Raw genomic sequence first — 16,154 nt, forward strand, 5'->3', positions numbered from 1 at the left:
ATCTCATCTGTAAAATGGAAATTAAGACTGTGAACCCTATGCGGGACAGGGGCTGTGTCCAACCCAATCATCTTGTATCCCAATCACCTTTATCTACCACTGCTCTTAATACCATGCCTGACACAAAGTGCTTAAGAAATACCATTAAAAAAAAATTTTAAAAATCCACATAATGACCAGCTGTACCATACATTGATGTATCTTGAGCCACCAATGTAAAAGAGTGCCTGGAATAAGATTCTGCACAACTGACAAGGCTGGAGTTTCTAAACTGTGAGCCCGTTGTTGGGTAGGGACCATCTCTATATGTTGCCAACTTGTACTTCCTAATAATAATAGTAATAATAATAATAATGGCATTTATTTAGCGCTTACTAAGTGCAAAGCACTATTCTAAGTGCTGGGGGGATACAAAATGATCAGGTTGTCCCACGTGGGGCTCACAGTCTTAATCCCCATTTTACAGATGAGGTAACAGAGGCTCAGAGAAGTTAAGTGACGGGCCCAAGGTCACACAGCCGACATATAGCGGAGCTGGGATTCGAACCCATGACCACTGACTCCAAAGCCCGTGCTCTTTCCACTGAGCCGCGCTGCTTCTCTAGTGCTTAGTATAGTGCTCTGCACACTGTAAGCACTCAATAAATATGACTGAATGAACTCTTCTGTAGGACCAGGGAGTTAGGTTTTGTGGGGTTCCTGCCTCATTTCCTAATTTAAAACAAAATGATCAAAACTATTGCACCAGAGCCATTAAAAATTATACTAATCTGGCCTTTTAAGAAACACAAAACTGCTCTTTGGCTACGTTTCAGTGTAAGAATATTATCACATAATGATTATTATTAGGCGATCATTCAATAAAATATGCTCACAAAAAGGATTTGTTTCATACCATACTGTAGTCTTGTATGAAACTGTGGGTTGATTTTGGTGGGGCTGTCCTTAGCCCAAAGCCCTGGTCTTTAGCTACAAGGCCCCTACAGTAATCTGACCCATCTCATAGGTTTAGCCCTACATAAAGTGCTTTCACTTACCTGGCTTTCAAAATGCACCAATCTCAAAGATGGTGTGCATAAATTAATGAATTGCTTTCAAGCACTTAGTACAGTGCTCTGCACACAATAAGTACTCATTAGGTTACCACTGATCGATTGATCTAATTGCTTTCCTCTGCATCTCCACACCCTTCAACTGAAGGTCTCTCCCATCAGCAATGAGCCTTGCTCCTGGGACTAATAATAATAATGATGGTATTTGTTCCAAGTGCTTACTCTGTGCCAAGCATTGTTCTAAGCGCTAGCGTAGATACAAGGTAATCAGGTTGTCCCACGTGGGGCTCACAGTCTTAATTCCCCCTTTCACAGATGAGCTAACCGAGGCACAGAGAAATGAAGTTGATGATGATAGTATTTGTTAAGCGCTTACTATGTGCCAATCACTGTTCCAAGTGCTGGGATAGATACAAGGTAATCAGGTTGTCCCACATGGGGCTCACAGTCAATCCCCCTTTTACAGATGAGATAACTGAGGCACAGAAAAGTTAAGTGACTTGCCCAAGATCACACAGCAGACAAGTGGTGGACCCAGGATTAGAACCCACGCCCTCTGACTCCAAGCCCATACTCTTTCCACTAAGCCACGATGCTTCCCCATAGGATCAAGAACCAACAGAGATGCATTGATCCTAGTACTACTACTACTACTAATAATAATGATGGCATTTATTAAGCGCTTACTACGTGCAAAGCACTGTTCTAAGCACTGAGGAGGTTACAAAGTGATCAGGTTGTCCCACGGGGGGCTCACAGTTTTAATCCCCATTTTACAGATGAGGTAACTGAGGCCCAGAGAAGTGAAGTGACTTGCCCAAAGTCACACAGCTGACAACTGGCGGAGTCTGAATTTGAACCCAAGACCTCTGACTCCAAAGCCTGGGATCTTTCCACGGAGCCACGCTGCTTCTCCTAAGACTGAGCCCCCTCCTTATTCTCCTCCTTCTCCCCCTTCCCAGACTGAGCCCTTTCCTTCCTCTCCCCCTCGTCCTCCTCTCCATCCCCCCTACCTTACCTCCTTCCCCTCCCCGCAGCACCTCTATATATGTATATATGTTTGTACGGATTTATTACTCTATTTATGTATTTTCCTCGTACATCAATCAATCAATCAATCGTATTTATTGAGCGCTTACTGTGTGCAGAGCACTGTACTAAGCGCTTGGGAAGTACAAGTTGGCAACAAATAGAGACAGTCCCTACCCAACAGTGGGCTCACAGTCTAAACATATTTATTCTATTCATTTTATTTTGTTAACGTTTTGTTTTGTTTTGTTGTCTGTCTCCCCCTTCTAGACTGTGAGCCCACTATTGAGTAGGGACCGTCTCTATACGTTGCCCAAGCGCTTAGTCCAGTGCTCTGCACACAGTCAGCGCTCAATACACTCCAACCCTAATCCGTTTTGTATTGTTGTCTGTCTCCCCCCTTCTAGTCTGTGAGCCCACTGTTGGGTAGGGACTGTCTCTATATTTTGCCGACTTGTACTTCCCAAGCACTTAGTCCAGTGCTCTGCACACAGTAAGCACTCAATAAATACGATTGAATGAATGAATGAATGAATAAATAAATACAATTGAATGAAGGAATGACTGAATAGTAGCCTGGGCAGCATTGCTCAGCCGTATTTCTGTTGTTGCCAGCCATATTCCTGCTGAGGCCCCGACTGAAGCTAGCAAGTACTTGGGAAGCAAGGTAGAGAACATTGCAAGACATCAGGGCAGCCTTCAACCACGTGAACTAGCAACAGGTATAAAAAGGAATAGAGTTCAGCCCGTCCTGTTACCTAGAGCGAAGAGAAGCAGCATAGCCTAGTGGATAGAGCACGGACTGGGAGTCAGAAGGACCTGGGTTCTAATCCTGACTCTGCCGCTTGTCTGCTAGGTGACCTTGGTTGGGCAAGTCAAATCACTTTCCTGGACCTCAGTTCCCTCATCTGCAAAATGGGGATTAAGACTGTGAGCCCTCCGTGGGTCAGGAATGGTGTCCAACCTAATTATCTTGTGTCTATCCCAGGGTTTAGAACAGTGTCTGGCATGTGAGCCCCTTCCTTCCTCTCCCCCCTCGTCCCCCTCTCCATCCCCCCCCCCCATCGTACCTCCTTCCCTTCTCCACAGCACCTGTATATATGTATATATGTTTGTACATATTTATTTCTCTATTTATTTATTTATTTTACTTGTACATATCTATTCTATTTATTTTATTTTGTTAGTATGTTTGGTTTTGTTCTCTGTCTTCCCCTTTTAGACTGTGAACCCACTGTTGGGTAGGGACTGTCTCTATATGTTGCCAACTTGTACTTCCCAAGCGCTTAGTACAGTGCTCTGCACACAGTAAGCACTCAATAAATACAATTGATTGAGTGATTGATTAATAAGTACCATTATCATTAATAAATATCAGAGCAAGGCTCTTTTCACGGACCTACCGCAATGCGGCACCTTCCCATAAGAAAGGACAATAGTATTGGGGTCTTTCATTTTAAGTTCATTCATTCAATCATATTTATTGAGCGCTTACTGTGTGCAGAGCACTGTACTAAGCGCTGACAGATAAACCCTGATCCAGATTATCATATTAGTGATTTCTCTCTCATTACTTCAAATTGTTTTCCTGCTGGGATGTGGGGTACAATTTGTCAGTCAATCAGTGGTAGCGTGGCTCAGCGGAAAGAGCCCGGGCTTTGGAGTCAAAGGTAATGGGTTCAAATCCTGGCTCCGCCAATTGTCAGCTGTGTGATTTTGGTCAAATCGTTTCACTTCTCTGGCCTCAGTTACCTCATCCGTAAAATGGGGATTAATGTGAGCCCCCCGTGGGACAACCTGATCACCTTGTAACCTCCCCAGCACTTAGAATAGTGCTTGGCACATAGTAAGCACTTAATAAATGCCATCATTTTTATTAGTAGTAGTAGTATTTTTTTGAGTGCATAGTGTATAGAGAGTTTACAAGGAGGTTGCACTTTAAGGAGGAAGACAGACATTGAAATAAATTGCAGATAAGAAAAATAGTAGAATAAATATTAGTGCAATCAGTGATATAGAGTATCAGAAAGAGAGCTGGGGAAATGTGAGGGAGAAACCAAGGAGCACAGAGAAGAGAATCAATCAATCGATGGCATTTATAGAGTGCTCTCAGTGTGCAGGGCTTGGAGAAATATTCATTCAGTCATATTTATTGAATGCTTACTTTGTGCAGAGTACTGTACTAAGCGCTTGGAAAGTAATAGAGTTAGTAGACATGACAACGTCCAAAGGATCTTACAGTCTACAAAATCTTCAGTTCTATACAGCACTCTCCCAAATGCTTAACACAGTGCTCTGCACACAGTAAACACTTAATATAATTGATTCTATAATCTAACTAATGGTTCCATCTCGAGGAGAGAGTTCAACAATTCCCCATTAATCCAAGGAGATTCCATTAAATCTCAGACATTTGGAGAAAACCAAAGAAGCTCAGTTTGGTAAGGATGTATGATTAGATTAGAGTACACCAATCAGAAGTTGATCCGATATTTAAAAATGTCGGTTTGATTTAGAAATATTATAGAATTGGAGGCTGGAAATGGCCGTGACATCAATTATTGTTTTAGCTATCAAGTATTTTTGCTCTAAACTCTTTTAAACCAAAAAGCGTTACGTATACGTTTGTACATATTTATTACTCTATTTATCTTGTACATATCTATTCTGTTTATTTTATTTTGTTAGTATGTTTGGTTTTGTTCTCTATCTCCCCCTTCTAGACTGTGAGCCCACTGTTGGGTAGGGACTGTCTCTATACATTGACAACTTGTACTTCCCAAGCGCTTAGTACGGTGCTCTGAACACAGTAAGCACTCAATAAATACAATTGATTGATTGATTGTATGATAAATTTAGACAAGGTTATTTATTCTGCCTTTAATTCGTTTTGGTTTTCCTAACAAATGAAGAAATTAATCCCCCTTTGGACCACAGAAATTTGCTGGTACTCAAAACTGAGGTTCATAAAATACTCCCCAATACAGAAAACTTCTTAAAAATCAGCAAAGCTTTGACAGGTAATTTGGCCATGAAATAAACTGAATATATCATTAAATCCCTTGTTTCTATCATATGACCAAAACTCATGACATATGAGTAAAGTCTTCTAGGCTGTGAGCCCCTTGTTGGGTAGGGATTGTCTCTGTTGTTGAATTGTACTTTCTAAGCATTTAGCACAGTGCTCTGCACACAGTAAGTGTTCAATGAATATGACTGAATGAATGAAAACTTTAGAAATCTAATAGGTAAGTCTGTCGTTCTACAATGTTTTCTTCAGGAAAATGGTTGGAACCTGATATCTGCTGAGAGGTGTTGATGAAAACTGTAGGCAATGTGATATTGCCAGGTACAGCGATGCTGCACCAGTACTTCATATTTACATATCCCTTAATGTTACACTGCAATTATTCCAAAAAAGATAAAAGGTTTTCACCAGATTAGGGTGGTTTTTGCTCAAAAGCAACTGTGAAGAAAGAAAGAAAGAAAGAAACTTCCAAATGGAGTCAAATGACTCCATTTGGAAATGCTTGTTTCTGCAAATCCTGCCTGCAGTCTGAGGAAGAAATTGCTATTTGTGGAAACGCATATGGAAAACATACTGCCCTGACTAGAAGTTACCATTTATGGTTTGTGAAGCAATCTACACTTATAAACTCCAACACTGAGTAAATCTTTCACTGAGAATTTATGGAATGTAAAGTTTTGCGATTTCTCCTAGAGAAGTAGGAATTTATGATTGCCTTAAGAAAGGTCAGCCGGGAGTTGCAAAACTGTTCATGCTGCTCAAATTTCATAGAATTCTTTGAGGATATTAGAAAAGTGCTGACAAACAGAAACATGGAAATAATTTACCAGTGGTCCATTTAAAAGTGTGAAGTACTGTACCAGTGAAAAGCTCTCGTATTCTAGGGTTAGCCCATGGGACAGAGAGGCTGAATAGATCCCCTGGATAAAGGATTTACTTGGTTTGGAGAGGAAAGGGCTATTGAGTGAAAGATAAAGAGCTCATTCAGTGGCGTGGTATAAATATCGATTTTATTTTAATGATGTAGACAAGGCTGTCCCAAGTGATTCTTGGAGCTATGGAGGTAACTGGAGAATGTATCTGAGAAAGTTTCAAATTCAGGAGAAACTTCAAAACACTAGAATGTTCATCCTTGTACTTTCGCGTGTAAAGCTGTTGTCTGGACCAGTAAGTTCAGCAAAAGCCTTGATATCAGGAGAACAACAATAAAAAAATAGCACCTGGGCCTTTCCATTGGAATCCAATTTGAAAAGTATTGAAACGCTAAAATAAATTATTTTCAGAACCCTGGTCTAGTGGAAGGAGCACAGACCTGGAGTCAGGGGATCTGGGTCTTAATTCCAGCCTGCTGTGTGACCTTGGGCAGCTCACAACTTCTCTGTGCCTCAGTTTCCTCATCAGCAAAATGGGACACCTCCATCTGGATGTCTGCCTGCCATCTAAAACTCAGTATGTCCAAGACTGAACTCCTTATCTCCCCCCTCCCAAACCCTGCCCTCTCCCTACTTTCCCATCACTGTTGACAGCACTACCATCCTTCCCGTCTCACAAGCCCGCAACCTGGGTGACATCCTCGACTCCACTCTCTCGTTCACCCCTCACATCCAATCTGTCACCAAAACCTGCCAGTCTCACCCGGCAACATCGCCAAGATCCACCCTTTCCTCTCCATCCAAACCGCTACCCTGCTGATTCAATCTCTCATCCTATCCCGACTGGATTACTGCAACAGCCACCTCTCTGATTTCCCATCCTCCTGTCTCTCCCCACTTCAATCTATACTTCACGCTGCTGTCCGGATCATCTATGTGCAGAAACACTCTGGGCATGTTACTCCCCTCCTCAAAAATCTCCAGTGGCTACCAATCAACCTATGCATCAGGCAAAAACTCCTCACTCTTGGCTTCAAGGCTGTCCATCACCTTGCCCCCTCCTACCTCACCTCCCTTCCTTCCTTCTCCAGCCCAGCCCACACCCTCCGCTCCTCTGCCGCTAACCTCCTCACTGGGCCTCGTTCTCACTTGTCCCACCATCGACCCCCAGCCCACGTCCTCCCCCTGGCCTGGAATGGCCTCCCTCCGCACATCTGCCAAGCTAGCTCTCTTCCTCCCTTCAAAACCCTACTGAGAGCTCACCTCATCCAGGAGGCCTTCCCAACTGAGCCCCCTTTTTCGTTTCCTCCTCCCCATCCCCCCCAACCTACCTCCTTCCCCTCCCCACAGCACCTGTATGTATGTTTGTACAGATTTATTACTCTATTTTACTTGTACATATTTACTATTCTATTTATTTTATTTTGTTAGTATGTTTGGTTTTGTTCTCTGTCTCCCCCTTCTAGACTGTGAGCCCACTGTTGAGTAGGGACCGTCTCTATATGTTGCCAACTTGTACTTCCCAAGCGCTAAGTACGGTGCTCTGCACACAGTAAGCGTTCAATAAATATGATTGAATGAATGAATAAGTCAGAAGGTCATGGGTTCCCGGTTTAGCCACTTGTTTGCTGTGTGACTTGGGGCAAGTCGCTTCACTTCTCTGAGTCTCAGTTACCTCATCTGTAAAATGGAGATTGAGACTGTGAGCCCCACATGGGGCAGACATGGGGCAAATCCAACCTGATTTGCTTGTACCAACCGCAGCTCTTAGTCCAGTGCCTGGCACATAGCTAAGCGCTTAACAAATTCCATTATTATTGTCATTGTACTCTCCTAAGCACTTTCACAGTGCTCTCCACAAAGTAAATGCTCAATAACATATGATTGATCGATGAAAGTAACGGTAGTGGTGACAGTTGTGAAGTGAGTGGGCAGAAAATAAAATTATACAATTGGAATAAGAAACATTTTATAGAACATCAATTAATTTAATTAATGGTAAGTACCGTGGCCTAGTGGAAAGATCACTAGGAGTCAGAGAACCTGGGCTCTGAGACTTGGCTGCTATTTATCCTCTGCACTTCACTTAACTTCTCTGTGCCTCAGTTCCCTCAACTGCAAAATGGAGATTCAATACTTATTCTCCCTCCTACTTATACTGTGAGCCCCCTCCTTCCTCTCCCCTTTCTCCCCCTCCCCACCCCCCTGCCTTACCTCCTTCCCCTCCCCACAGCACCCGTGTATATGTATATATGTTTGTGTGTATTTATTACTCTATTTATTTATTTATTTTATTTGTACATATTTATTCTATTTATTTTATTTTGTTAATATGTTTTGTTTTGTTGTCTGTCTCCCCCTTCTAGACTGTGAGCCCACTGTTGGGTAGGGACAGTCTCTATATGTTGCCAACTTGTATTTCCCAAGTGCTTAGTACAGTGCTCTGCACACAGTAAGAGCTCAATAAATACGATTGAATGAATGAATGAATAATTAATTTGTAGCTACCCCAGCACTTTGTACAGTGCTTGGCACATAATAAGCACTTAACAAGTACCACAACTGTTATTGTTATTCAGTACCTGGTCATTTTTTTCCTCTCTCCTCTCCATACCATTCCTGCAAAGTAAGACATCCACATTTTCACAGATGAGGAAACAAGTATAAAAGCTAAGTAATGTGTCAAAGGCCATATTTTATGGCAGAATTGAGATGAGCTCTCAGTTTCGGAGGTTGGTGCCTTATCCATTATAACACGCTGCTCTGCTCAAAACTCAAATCTCTTCCAACCCTATAATCTTTTGCCACGCATAATGTATCATTCTGGAATCAGTTGACCTCTTAGATATATTTAACATTTATTGAAAGCTCGGGATGAGAATTAAAAAAAAAAATGATTTCCTGGCCCCTAGCACCAGTATTAGAGAACAGGGTTGCAGGAATTTAAAGAAAAGGATTCACATATTTTAGGCTCTGGGATGAAAGAAGATAGGGTGGATGGAATTTGGGTAAAATGAACATATCTCCTAGATTTCATAATGAGATCAGCTGTGAGGCTTTTGATGGGATGGGCCAATGTCCTAGGATGGCGGAGGGGAGGGAATAAGGCGAGATGGGGGAAAAGTCAGGAAAGGGAATGAGTCAGGCTGGCAGTTGGGTGATGAAAAAGAATTGGAGTGTTAGAAAGAACTGCTGACAGGTGATAATTCTATACTCATTTTCAGTCTCATTCTCTCTCACACACACACACACATATATTCACCAATGATTATAGGATAAATACAGGCTGAGATGGTCCTCTTCCACTGGAAACACGCAACATAAACAGGAAAAGGGCAATTTGCTGCCAATATAATAGTAATAATAATTGTGGTATTTGTTAAGTGCTTTACTGTGTGCCAGGAACTGTACTAAGAACTAAGGTGGCTATACATTCATTCATTCAATCGTATTTATTGAGCACTTACTGTGTGCAGAGCACTGTACTAAGCGCTTGGGAAGGACAAGTTGGCAACATATAGAGATGGTCCCTACCCAACAACGAGCTCACAGTCGAGAAGGGGGAGACAGACAATGAGTCCCTGCCCCATGTGGGGCTCCCAGTCTCAATTCCCATTTTATTGATGAGGTAACTGGGGCCCAGCAGACAAGTGGCAGAGCCGGGATTAGAACCCATAACCTTCTGAATCCTAGGCCCATGCTCTATCCACTATGCCATGCTACTCATTACCAGAGACACCCTATACAACCACCAATCGATCAAATGTATTTAATTCAATTAATTTGTGGTATTACCTAAGCACTGGCTATGTACTGTACCAAGTGCCAAGGTAGATACAGGATAATTAAATTTAACACTGTTCCTGACCCACATGAGGCTCGCAGTACAAATAGAAAGGAGAACAGGTATTTAATCCCAGTTTTACAAATGAGGAAGTTGAGGCACAGAGAAGTTTAAGTGACTTACCCAAGGTCACACATGATGGAAAGTGGCAGAGCAGGTATTAAAACCCTGGTCCTTTGATTTCTAGGCCTGTTTTCTTTCACGAGGCCACAGTATTTGCTTCATTCATTCATTCACTCAATCGTATTTATTGAGCACTTACTATGTGCGGAGCACTGTACTAAGTGCTTGGGAAGTACAAGTTGGCAACACATAGAGACAGTTCCTACCCAACAACGGGCTCACAGTCTAGAAGGGGGAGACAGAGAACAAAACAAAACATATTAACAAAGTAAAATAAATAAAATATGCACAAATAAAATAGAGTAATAAATACAAACATATATACATATATATAGGTGCTGTGGGGAGGGGAAGGAGGTAAGGCGGGGGGGGATGGATAGGGGGAGGAGGGGGATTCATCTGTGCAAAGCACTGGACTGAGTACAATAGAGTTAAAAGATATAACTTTCAGTAGGGAAAAACAATGAAATACAAAGATAGATACATATTCTATTTATATAGCTATTATTCTATTTATTCTGATGGTTTTGACACTTGTCTACATGTTCTGTTTTGTCGTCTGTCTCCCCTCTTCTAGACTGAGCCCGTTGTTGGGTAGGAACCATCTCTATATGTTGCCAATGTACTTCCCAAGCACTTAGTACAGTGCTCTGCACACAGTAAGCGCTCAATAAATATGACTGATTGAATGAATGAATGAATGAATGAATGAAGTGGTCTTCTGGGTGGCAGGGAGGGGATGAGACCACAGTTTTTGGATGATGTGCAAGGGCTGAAGTGACATTGGGGGCGGGGGGGGGGGATGTCACATGATAGTTCACAGTCTAAGAGGAACAGGAATCTCATCCCCACTTTACAGATAAGGAAACTGAGGCACAGAGAAGTTAAATAACAATAATTAATAATGATAATTATGGTATTTGTTAAGTGCTTACTACACTTAAGTGCTTACAGAAGCCCATGCTTCTGACACTAGGCCATGCTGCTTCCCTGAGGTCGCAGAGCAGGAAAATAGCTGGATTAAAACCCAAGTCTCTTGATCCCCAAGCCCAGGCTTTTCCCACTGGGCCATGCTGCTTAATTCTAGACTTGAAAGTAATAATAATAATGGCATTTGTTAAGTGCTTACTATGTGCAAAGCACTGTTCTAAGTGCCGGGGGTTACAAGGTGATCAGATTGTCCCACGTGTGGCTCACAGTCTTAATCCCAATTTTACAGATGAGGTAACTGAGGCTCAGAGAAGTTAAGTGACTTGCTCCAGGTCACACAGCAGACCAGTGGCAGAGCTGGGATTAGAACCCATGACCTCTGACTCCCAAGCCCGGCCTCTTTCCACTATGATGGAATCAGCAGGCACTGCTTTACTGATAATAATAATAATAATGGCATTTATTAAGCACTTACTATGTGCAAAGCACTGTTCTAAGTGCTGGGGAGGTTACAAGGTGATCAGGTTGTCCCACAGGGGGCTCACAGTCTTAATCCCCATTTTACAGATGAGGTAACTGAGGCACAGAGAAGTTAAGTGACTTGCCCAAGGTCACACAGCTGACAATTGGCGGAGCCGGGATTTTGAACCCATGACCCCTGACTCCAAAGCGCTTGCTCTTTCCACTGAGCCATGCTGTTTCTCTAATTAATTAATTAATACCATTAATTGATTGACTGAAGGGTGGGCCAAAAGCTGTTCAATGGGGAAGACAAAGAAGGAATGCCATTCTCTTCTACTTGGCCAGAAGTCAAATTTAGGGGTCCACCAACACTGAATTTGCCCCATGCAGGAGAGAACTCTAGGGTTTCTTGGGTTGATGGCACAATGGAAACTGGTGATTCTGATCACTATTTCTAGACTGTGAGCCCGTTGTTGGGTGGAGAGTGTCTCTATATGTTGCTGACGTGTACTTCCCAAGTGCTTAGTACAGTGCTCTGCACACAGTAAGCGCTCAATAAATACTATTGAATGAATGAATAATAAAAAATAATAATAAATATGGTAGTCATTAAGTGCTTACTATTTGCCAAGCACTGTACTAAGCTCTGGGGTGGATACAAGAAAATTATGTTGGATATAGTCCCTGTTCCGCACAGGGCTCACAATCTTACTCCCCATTTTACAGATGAGGTAACTGAGGCACAGAGAAGTCATGTGACCTGCCTAAGGTCACACAGCATTCAAGTGGTGGAGTTTGAAGACAGGAAGAGTTGTGGTCCACCACATGCGGAGGGGAGGGTGTCCCAGGCAGAAGAAAGAGTGAGAGAAAGAGGTCAGTGATGAGAGGGAGCTCCTCCATTGCTTCCACTAGTACCTCTCTGGAGTTTCTATCTCCACTGGCTCCTGAAAGTTGTTGCAAGACAACCATAAATCCTTGGGAAAAGCCAGCCAAAGTGGAAGAACAATAGGATGGTAGTGATTTGGGTGATCTTTCAGTAGTATTAATCGAGTACTGTGTGCAGAGAACTGTATTAAGTAGTTAGGTGAGTATAATTCAATAGAGTTGGCAGACACATTCACGGACCACAAGTAGCTTACAGTCTAGAAGGGGAGACAGACATACATGATGGACATGGAAACACATGCTAAGGGGCTGAGAATTAGGTGACTATCAGGTGCTTAAAAGGGTATCCAAGTGCATAGGCCACACAGATGGGAGAGGGAGTAGGGGAAATGAGGGATTGGTTGGGGAAATCTTCTCACTGACTTCCCTGCCTCTCCTCTCCAGCAGCAGTAGTAATAGCATTTATTAAGAAAACAGAGGTAGGGTAATATTGGGTAGTAGCTGAAAGCATCATCACCAGAGTTGGACTCTGGGGAATGCTCCTGGCAGGATTTTGGATAATGGGAAGTAGGACAAATTTTATGGCCATCGTAATTAAAAGGGGATGTCTGCTCACTTTAAGTGTATCCATTCATTCAATTGTATCTGTGTGCAGAGCACTGTACTAAGAGCTTGGGAAGTACAAATTGGCAACATATAGAGATGGTCCCTACGCAACAGCGGGCTCAAAGTCTAGAAGGGGGAGACAGACAACAAAACAAAACATGTGGGCAGGTGTCAAGTCGCCAGAACAAGTAGAATTAAAGCTAAATGCACATCATTAACAAAATAAATAGAATAGTAAATATGTACAAGTAAAATAAATAGAATAATAAATCTGTACAAACGTATATACAGGTGCTGTGTGGAGGGGAAGGAGGTAGGGCGGGGGGATGGGGTATGTATGTTTGTACATATTACTCAATTTGTTTTACTTGTACATATCTATTCTATTTATTTTATTTTGTTAATATGTTTGGTTCTGTTCTCTGTCTCCCCCTTCTAGACTGTGAGCCCACTGTTGGGTAGGGACTGTCTCTATATGTTGCCAACTTGTACTTCCCAAGCGCTTAGTACAGTGCTCTGCACACAGTAAGCACTCAATAAATATGATTGATTGATTGAGAGGAAAAAGTGTACGTTCTTTCTGTCCACACAGATGACGTTGTGATGATCACTGGAGCAAGAAGGAGATAAGACAATTCAGTGAGGCTGAGTAAGCTGTAGATTTTTCTTTTCCTTACAGTCTAGATGTTCAACACATTGAGCCAGAGAGAACCTTTATGGCCTAGTGTATAGAACACAGATCTTGGGAGTAAGAAGGACCAGGGATCTAATCCCAGCTCTTCCACTTGTCTGCTGTGTGACCTTGGGCAAACCTCTTCACCTATCTGTGACTCATTTACCTCATCTGAAAATGAGATGAAGATCGTTGGACTCTTATGGGACATGGACTGTGTCAAACTGATTAGCTTCTATCTACCGAAGAGCTTAGGACAGTGCCTGGCACATAGTAGGCACTTAAATTCCATTAAATAAATAATCAATCAGTAATATTTATTGAGCACTTACTGTGTGCAGAGCACTGTACTAAGCACTTGGGAAGTACAAGTTGGCAACATATAATAATAATAATGATGGCATTTGTTAAGCGCTTACTATGTGCAAAGCACTGTTCTAAGTGCTGGGTGGGGGAATACAAGGTGATCAGGTTGTCCCACGTGGGGCTTACAGTCATCACCCCCATTTTACAGATGAGGTAACTGAGGCTCCGAGAAGTTAAGTGACTTGCCCAAGGTCACACAGCAGACATATGGCGGAGCAGGGACTCGAACCCATGACCTCTGACTCCAAAGCCCGTGCTCTTTCCACTGAGCCACGCTGCTTCTTATAATGATGGCATTTATTAAGTGCTTACTATGTGCAAAGCACTGTTCTAAGCACTGGGGAGGTTACAAGGTGATCAGGTTGTCCCACAGGGAGCTCAGAGTCTTAATCCCCATTTTACAGATGAGGTAACTGAGGCACAGAGAAGTTAAGTGACTTGCCCAAAGTCACACAGCTGACAATTGGCAGAGCTGGGATTTGAACCCCTGACCACTGACTCCAAAGCCTGTGCTCTTTCCACTGAGCCACGCTGCTTCTCAATAGAGACGGTCCCTACCCAACAGTGGGCTCACAGTCTAGAAGAGGGAGACAGAGAACAAAACCAAACATATTAACAAAATAAAATAAATAGAATAGATATGTACAAGTAAAATAAATAGAGTAATAAATACGTACAAACATATATACATATATACAGGTATATAATTGTGGTATTAAGCACTTACTATGTGCCAAGCAGTGTTCTAAGCACTGAGGTTGATACAAGGTAATAATAATAATAATAATAATAATAATAATGTTGGCATTTGTTAAATACTTACTATGTGCAAAGCACTGTTCTAAGCGCTGGGGGGGATACAATGTGATCAAGTTGTCCCACGTGGGGCTCACAGTCTTAATCCCCATTTTACAGATGAGGGAACTGAGGCTCAGAGAAGTTAAGTGACTTGCCCAAGGTCACAGAGCAGACATGTGGTGGAGCTGGAATTTGAACCCATGACCTCTGACTCCAAAGCCCGGGCTCTTTCCACTGAGCCATGCTGCTTCTCTAATCAGGTTGGACACAGTCCCTGTCCCACATGGGGCTCGCAGTCTTAATCCTCATTTTCCAGATGAGGTAGCTGAGGCACACAGAACTTAAATGACTTGTCCAGGGTCACACAGCAGGCAAGTGGCAGAGCCAAGATTAGAACTCATGACTTTCTGACACCCACTCCTGTGCTTTATCTACTACTCCATGCAGGAGCCCCAGTATAACGCACAGACTCAGAATGAGTCTATAGAAACCTGGGGTTATGTATCAGCCTGCAAAGGAAAAGTCATACACTCACAGCAAAAATCTATATTGACAACACAGAGCCAAACGTTGTCGGGCAATATGGTTACCTAGGCAGCATACTAACCAATATTGTAATAGACTGAGCCCCCTTTTTCCTCTCCTCCTCCCCATCCCCCCCCGCCCTACCTCCTTCCCCTCCCCACAGCACCTGTATATATGTTTGTACAGAATTATTACTCTATTTTACTTGTACGTATTTACTATTCTATTTATTTTCTTAATGATGTGCATTTAGCTTTAATTCTATTGATTCTGATGACTTGACACCTGTCCACATGTTTTGTTTTGTTGTCTGTCTCCCCCTTCTAGACCGTGAGCCCGCTGTTGGGTAGGGACCGTCTCTAGATGTGGCCAACTTGTACTTCCCAAGCGCTTAGTCCAGTGCTCTGCGCACAGTAAGCGCTCAATAAATACGATTGAATGAATGGTAGATGAGGAAGTAGCTTGGGGGGGGGGGGAGCGAGAGGTGGAAAGCCAGATATCATAGAAATCTATATATATGTATATATGTTTGTACATATTTATTACTCTATTTATTTATTTTACTTGTACATATCTATTCTATTTATTTTATTTTGTTAGTATGTTTGGTTTTGTTCTGTGTCTCCCCCTTTTAGACTGTGAGCCCACTGTTGGGTAGGGACTGTCTCTATATGTTGCCAATTTGTACTTCCCAAGTGCTTAGTACAGTGCTCTGCACATAGTAAGTGCTCAATAAATATGATTGATGATGATGATAGAAATAAATAAAATTATAGATAGATGATAGATAGATAAATGATGATAGATAGATAGATAGATAGATAGATAGATAGATAGATAGATAGATAGATATAAGAGCTGTGGGGCTAGGACTGGGGGAAGAGCAAAAAGCGACACAGTCAGAGAGTGGGAGATGGGGAAAAGTGGGACTCAGTCTGGGAAAAACTCTTGGAGGAGATGT

The sequence above is a fragment of the Tachyglossus aculeatus genome, chromosome 1 (assembly GCF_015852505.1).
Source record: "Tachyglossus aculeatus isolate mTacAcu1 chromosome 1, mTacAcu1.pri, whole genome shotgun sequence".
In the NCBI taxonomy this organism is placed as follows: Eukaryota; Metazoa; Chordata; class Mammalia; order Monotremata; family Tachyglossidae; genus Tachyglossus; species Tachyglossus aculeatus.